Source organism: Amblyomma maculatum, chromosome 10 (genome assembly GCF_055883805.1).
Source record: "Amblyomma maculatum isolate TAMU_Amacu chromosome 10, ASM5588380v1, whole genome shotgun sequence".
Classification (NCBI taxonomy): Eukaryota; Metazoa; Arthropoda; class Arachnida; order Ixodida; family Ixodidae; genus Amblyomma; species Amblyomma maculatum.
This window is the reverse complement of record NC_139353.1, coordinates 91,843,894-91,849,708: the sequence shown is the minus strand read 5'-3', so window position 1 is coordinate 91,849,708 and position 5,815 is coordinate 91,843,894. Positions and strand designations below refer to the sequence as shown.

At 47.3% G+C, this 5,815-nt stretch overlaps 1 pseudogene; it reads right to left on the bottom strand.

The window, feature by feature from the left end:
- Positions 1 to 1,045: 1,045 nt before the first annotated feature.
- LOC146177007 (uncharacterized) lies at positions 1,046 to 5,051 on the bottom strand (annotated as a pseudogene).
- Between the last annotated feature and the right edge of the window lie 764 nt (positions 5,052 to 5,815).

Below are 5,815 nucleotides of genomic sequence, written 5' to 3'. Positions count from 1 at the left end.
TTTAAATCTGAAAAGGGAACAAAACATATTAGTAAGAAAGAAGTCGATCAACAAATTTGTGGGGAAGGGAGAGGAGTTGAGGACCTCGCTTTCAGAATGGATATGCGGCTCTAACCAAGGATGACGATATCAGCCTAGAAGTCATGAACACTAATTTCAAAAATATCATTACTGAGTGTGCTGTATAAATTGGTGATAGTATAGTTAGAGAGGACAGCGATAAGCTGACTAAGGAGACGAAAAATTTGATTAAGAAACGCCGAAGTATGAAAGCTTTGAATCCAACAGGCCAGACAGAATCGGCAGTCATATCAAAGCTAATCAATAGGGGCAAAGTGGACGATGTAAGAAAGTATAGCATGGAGAACATTGAGCATGCTGTAACGAACGGGGGAAGCTTAAAGCGGTAAAGAAGAAATTGGGCATAGGCAAAAACCAGATGTATGCGATAAAGGACAAGGCGGGCAACGTCATCACGAATATGGACAAGATAGCCAAAGTAGCCGAGGAGTTCTATATAGATCTCTACATAAGCCAAAGTTGTCAGGACAAATATGAAATTCGCGGCGCGGAAATGCAGTCAGACGTTCCGCCAGGGACGAAGGACAAGATTAAGAAGGCATTAGAAAATATGAAAAGAGGGAAAGCACCTGGACATGATCAGGTTACTAGATTTGTTGAGGGGCGGGGAGAATATCGGGGTCGAAAAACTAGCCACTCTGTATACGCAGTGCCTGTCGTCATCGGCGGTACCGAAACCATGAAAGAACGCGAACATTAATCTTAATTCATAAGAAAGGGGATGGTAAGGAGTTGAAAAATCACAGACAAATCAGCTTATTCCTTGTTAAGTATAGAGTATTTACTTAGCTAATCTCTAGTACAGTGAAGACAGCCTTAGATTGTGTTGCGTTCTACCGGCCAAAGGCCGGCAGCTACGCGATGAAAACCAGGCAGATTCACAGAGCGAAAAGACGACGCTTTATTTCCGGCTCGGAAATATATAGAGAAGGAAAGAAAGGAGGGGAATAAGCAAAGAGGGACTATCTACGCATGCGCTGGTTATCTGCAGCATTGTTGTCAGCAGCATTTCCTTCCCCTAATAGCCATAGCGCTCCACTGGCTTTCTAGTTCTTGTGGACCGGCGTAGCTCAGGAACAAGCCCTTCGGGAAGGTTGTGAGTCTCGTCTGTCGGGGCCCCTAAGGTCGCAGGAGGCGATTCTGCAGGACTTTATACTTCTCTGCTTCTGTCGGTGTCTGATGAGCGTTTTCGGATCTGGTCGACATGACGTCGAACGACTCCATCCTCAGTAGCCACAGTGACTAGACGGGCACCACTCGTCGATTTCACTTTGCCTGGTGTCCACTTTTCTCCTACGCCGTAGTTGCGCACGTAGACTGCGTCTCCCGGGGTGAAGTACCAACTGGCGGAATCAGTCTCTGAATGCTTGGGCATTTCGTAGTTCCTGGGAGGAAGACACATCTAAATTTGTACGCAAACGGTATCCCAGAAGAAGTTCGGACGGAGTAGAGCCTGACGCTTGTGGCGAATTTCTGTAGTTACAAAGAATTCTCGCCAGAGCAGTTGTCAACTCCACGCCCGGCATTTTCTTCAAGCCCTCCTTGACTGTTCTTACGGCCCGTTCCGCAAGACCATTGCTCTGGGGGTGATAAGGCGGGGTACGAATATGCTCGATTCCATTTTTCTGTAGGAATACCGCGGTACTCTAACCCAGTAAAGGGTGTACCGTTGTCGGTAACTATGGTGCGGGGCAATCCAAACCTGCTAAACAAGGTTCTCATGCAATCGGCAGTGTCTTTAGCGGTTGCTCGAGATACTGGAGTGGCTTCTATCTAATTGCTGTGTGCATCGACAATTACCAACAACATTTTGTTTCCAATAGGCCCTGCATAGTCTGATTGCAGCCGTGACCACCTCTCTTGAAATCGGCCAGCTGACAGGATTCCTAGGAGGCATGGGCAAAGCCTGCACACAGCTTCGACAATTCGAGACCAATCTACAAATATCTTGATCTAAACCGAGCCACCAAAACTTAGCCCTCGCCCTTGTCTTCATGGTTGACGCACCCTGATGAGACTCGTTTAGCATCGTCAACAGTTTCTCACACGCCGCACTTGGTATCACCACACGATGCCCCCAGTACAACAGCCCCTTCTCCAGACAACTCATGTCTCCTTTTCCGGAATTCCGCCACTTCCCTGCTGTCACCTTCTACGACGGAGGGCCATCCGTTAGTCACGTACTTGCATATCTCTTGCAAAAGCCCGTCAGCTGCTGTGAGCGCTTGAATCTCTTGTTGGGAAACCACTGGTTGGTCCCATTCGTCGATTATAAGCAATATTTCCGACAGATCCTCTGTTTCCGCTTGCGGCCCCTGCAGCGATTGAGGCAAACGGCTTAGGGCGTCAGAAATTAGCATCTGTTTTCCAGGTTTACAAATGTACTTGTATGCCCCTAGAAAAAGCGCCCAGCGCTGAATTCGGGCGGCAGCCATGACAGAAGTTTGACGATCCTGTCGGAGTAGACGTAATAAGGGGCGGTGGTCTACAAGCGTGAACTTTCGGCCCAACAGGTAATCGCGAAACCGTGTCACGCCAAACACCAGGGCTAAAGCCTCTCGCTCAATTTGGGAGTAGTTTCTCTCAGCTGAGGTGAGCGTCCGTGATCGGAAGCCAATTGGCCTGTCTTCACCATTTATTCGGTGGAAAAGGGCAGCACCGACACCGTAAGGTGAAGCATCGCATTCCAACATCAACTCCAGCTGCGGATTAAAGTACGTTAGCACTGGGGCTGAACACAAAGCATCCTTGGCCTTCTTAAATGCCGCGTCTTCTTTTTCGTGCCAAACCCATTTTGCACCTTTTTCAAGAAGGCTGTACAGGGGTGCAAGCATAGTGGAAAGATTTGGCAAAAAAATGTTGTAAAATGTAACCATTCCCACAAAGGATCGCAACTCGGCAACATTTCGCGGTAAAGGGGCTAGCCTGATTGCATCCACGTGCTTCGCGAGGGGGTGTAACCCTTCAACATCAATATGATGACCAAGATACGTCACCGATTGTTCGCCAAACTTGCACTTGTCGTAACGAAGTTTGATACCGTTCTCGCGGAAACGCTGTAGCACCGCTTGCAGATTTGCGTTATCAGCATCGCTGCTCTCAGCTACCAGGACATCGTCTAGATAAGCATGAGTCCCTTTTAGTCCTTGCAGCACCGATTCAATCTTTCGTTGGAATATGGCTGGCGCTGATGCGATGCCAAACGGTAACCTGTTGTAGCAAAAGAGCCCCTTGTGTGTGTTTATCACTGCTAATTTCCGCGAGTCTTCATCTAGCTCAACCTGATTGTAAGCATCACGAAGGTCTAAAGTACTGCATTTTTGTCCTCCACATAGATTTGCAAAAATGTCGTCTATGACAGGCAAGGGGTACTGCTCAACCTCGCACACAGGGTTTAGTGTAATCTTAAAGTCCCCGCAAATGCGCACTGTTCCATCCTTCTTCAAGAATGGCACGATGTGCGTTGCCCATTCAGAATGAGGAACTGGTGATATTATGCCAGCCGAGACTAATCTGTCAAGCTCTTTAGACACTTTATCACGAAGTGCAAAAGGAATTTTCCTTGCCTTAAAGAACTTGGGGTTTGCTCCGGCCTTGATGTGCAGTCGGGCTGGCGGACATTTCATGAGACCAGCGCCTTCAGTGAACAGGTCGCAGTTTTGCTGGAGCAGCATCAGCACGTCCTCCCTGGCTTGCTTTGATACGGAAGGCTTCAAATACATGATCAGCACCTGAATGCGTTCGTCTGTCAATTTTTTCAGCAGCTCCCGACCGCACAGACTGGGGCCATTGCTGTTTAAAACCGTCAGACTGCATTGTACTGTGGTACCTTCATAGGAAACTGGCATGGTCAGTGTACCGATGAGTGGCAACTTTCCGAGATAGCATGAAAGCTGTTCTTCCGACTTTTGCAGCTGCGGCCATTGATGGGAGTGCACTTGGTAAATGCTTTTGGGAATGACGCAAACAGGGGAGCCGGTATCAATATCCATCATTATTTCGACGCCATTCCATGCAAACGATTTTCATATGGGGGGTATAAGAGAGCGCGAGGTGGTCAAGGACCAGATTTGGGACGCGCTACAATCACACTCTTTGGTTTCTGGCGTCTGTGCTGTTAGTGCTAGCGTCCTGCTTGTCTCATTTGCCGCACGCATTCGCGCTAAATGCCCTGGCCGTGCACACTTAAGACATTTGCGCTTGATTAGTCGACAAGCCTTTGTATTATGACCATGCTTACCGCAACATTTGCATTGTTGCACGCCCTGTGACTTCGTGCGCGATTCCTATTGGCCAGAGAGCTTTAGCAATCTCGCTTGTTCTTGGTCAGTAGCAATCCCTTGCGAATCGCGTTCAGCGTTCTCTGCGGCGAGGGCAAGAGCCTCGGCTTCTTCGAGATTCAGATTTTTCTTCGCTAACAGCTGCTTCTGCAGATTCTTGGATCTGACACCACACACAATACGGTCCCTTATCATTCTGTCTAGCATCGTTCCAAAATTGCAATTGCGTGCCATCTGCCGTACTGCCTCAATGAATGCATGTACAGATTCCCCTTCTTGCTGGCAGCGATGGAAGAACTTGAAACTTTCAGAGATTTCATTCGGTACCGGGTCGTAGTAGCTGCTTAGCGTCTCCACAACTTCTTTGTAGGTAAGGTCGTTAGGCTTTCACGGTGCTATCTTCGCGTTCAAAATTTCTTTTGTCCTTGTTCCAAGCGCCGCTACCAGCAGGGCTCTTTTCTTAGCATCGTCTATCAGATCATTCGCCTCGAAATAAGCTTGAACCTTGACAAGGTACGGCTGCCACTTATCTTTTTCGTCTTCGAATTCCGGTAGCCTGTGTGCCATGGCTGATCCTTGGCGGTGGGTTCCTTCTGCGTGACTGTCGTGCTTGGGCGTATTGCTGGTTTCTTTGCTGCAGCAGAATCCTCGTCGCCACTGTTGCGTTCTACCGGCCAAAGGCCGGCAGCTACGCGAAGACCGAAAAGACGACGCTTTATTTCCGGCTCGGAAATATATAGAGAAGGAAAGAAAGAAGGGGAAGAAGGAAAGAGGGACTATCTACGCATGCGCTGGTTATCTGCAGCATTGTTGTCAGCAGCAGATTGTAACCAAGATAGAGATCAAGCAGGTTTTTGGTAAGACTACACTACGATCGATCATATCGATACCATCAACAAGGTGATAGTAAAAGGCTGTGAATATAACCAGCCCTTATACTAGTATTCATTGATTATAAAAAAGCATTTCGCTGAGCAGAAACCTTGGCGGCCATGCAGGTATTGCGAAATCAGGTCGTAGACGAACCGTACCGGAAATTGCTGGAAGACATACACACACACACACACACACACACACATATATATATATATATGGTTGGTTGGTTGGTTTGTGGGGTTTAACGTCCCAAAGCAACTCAGGCTATGAGAGACGCCGTAGTGGAGGACTCCGGAAATTTCGACCACCTGGGGTTCTTTAACGTGCACTGACATATATATATATATATATATATATATATATATATATATATATATATATATATATATATGAAGGAAAGAAGCCAACAGTCGGCCAGGCCAAGGAAAGCGAAGGGGATGGTACTTTATGTCTTTTTTTTTCTAATTTTTACTTGAATAGTCACAGAAATTAGTAATGTAATCTGTTTAGGGGAAAGATAATTAGACACAAAGTAGAAGAAAAAACAACGTGTCGATGGTGGGATCCGAACCCACGAC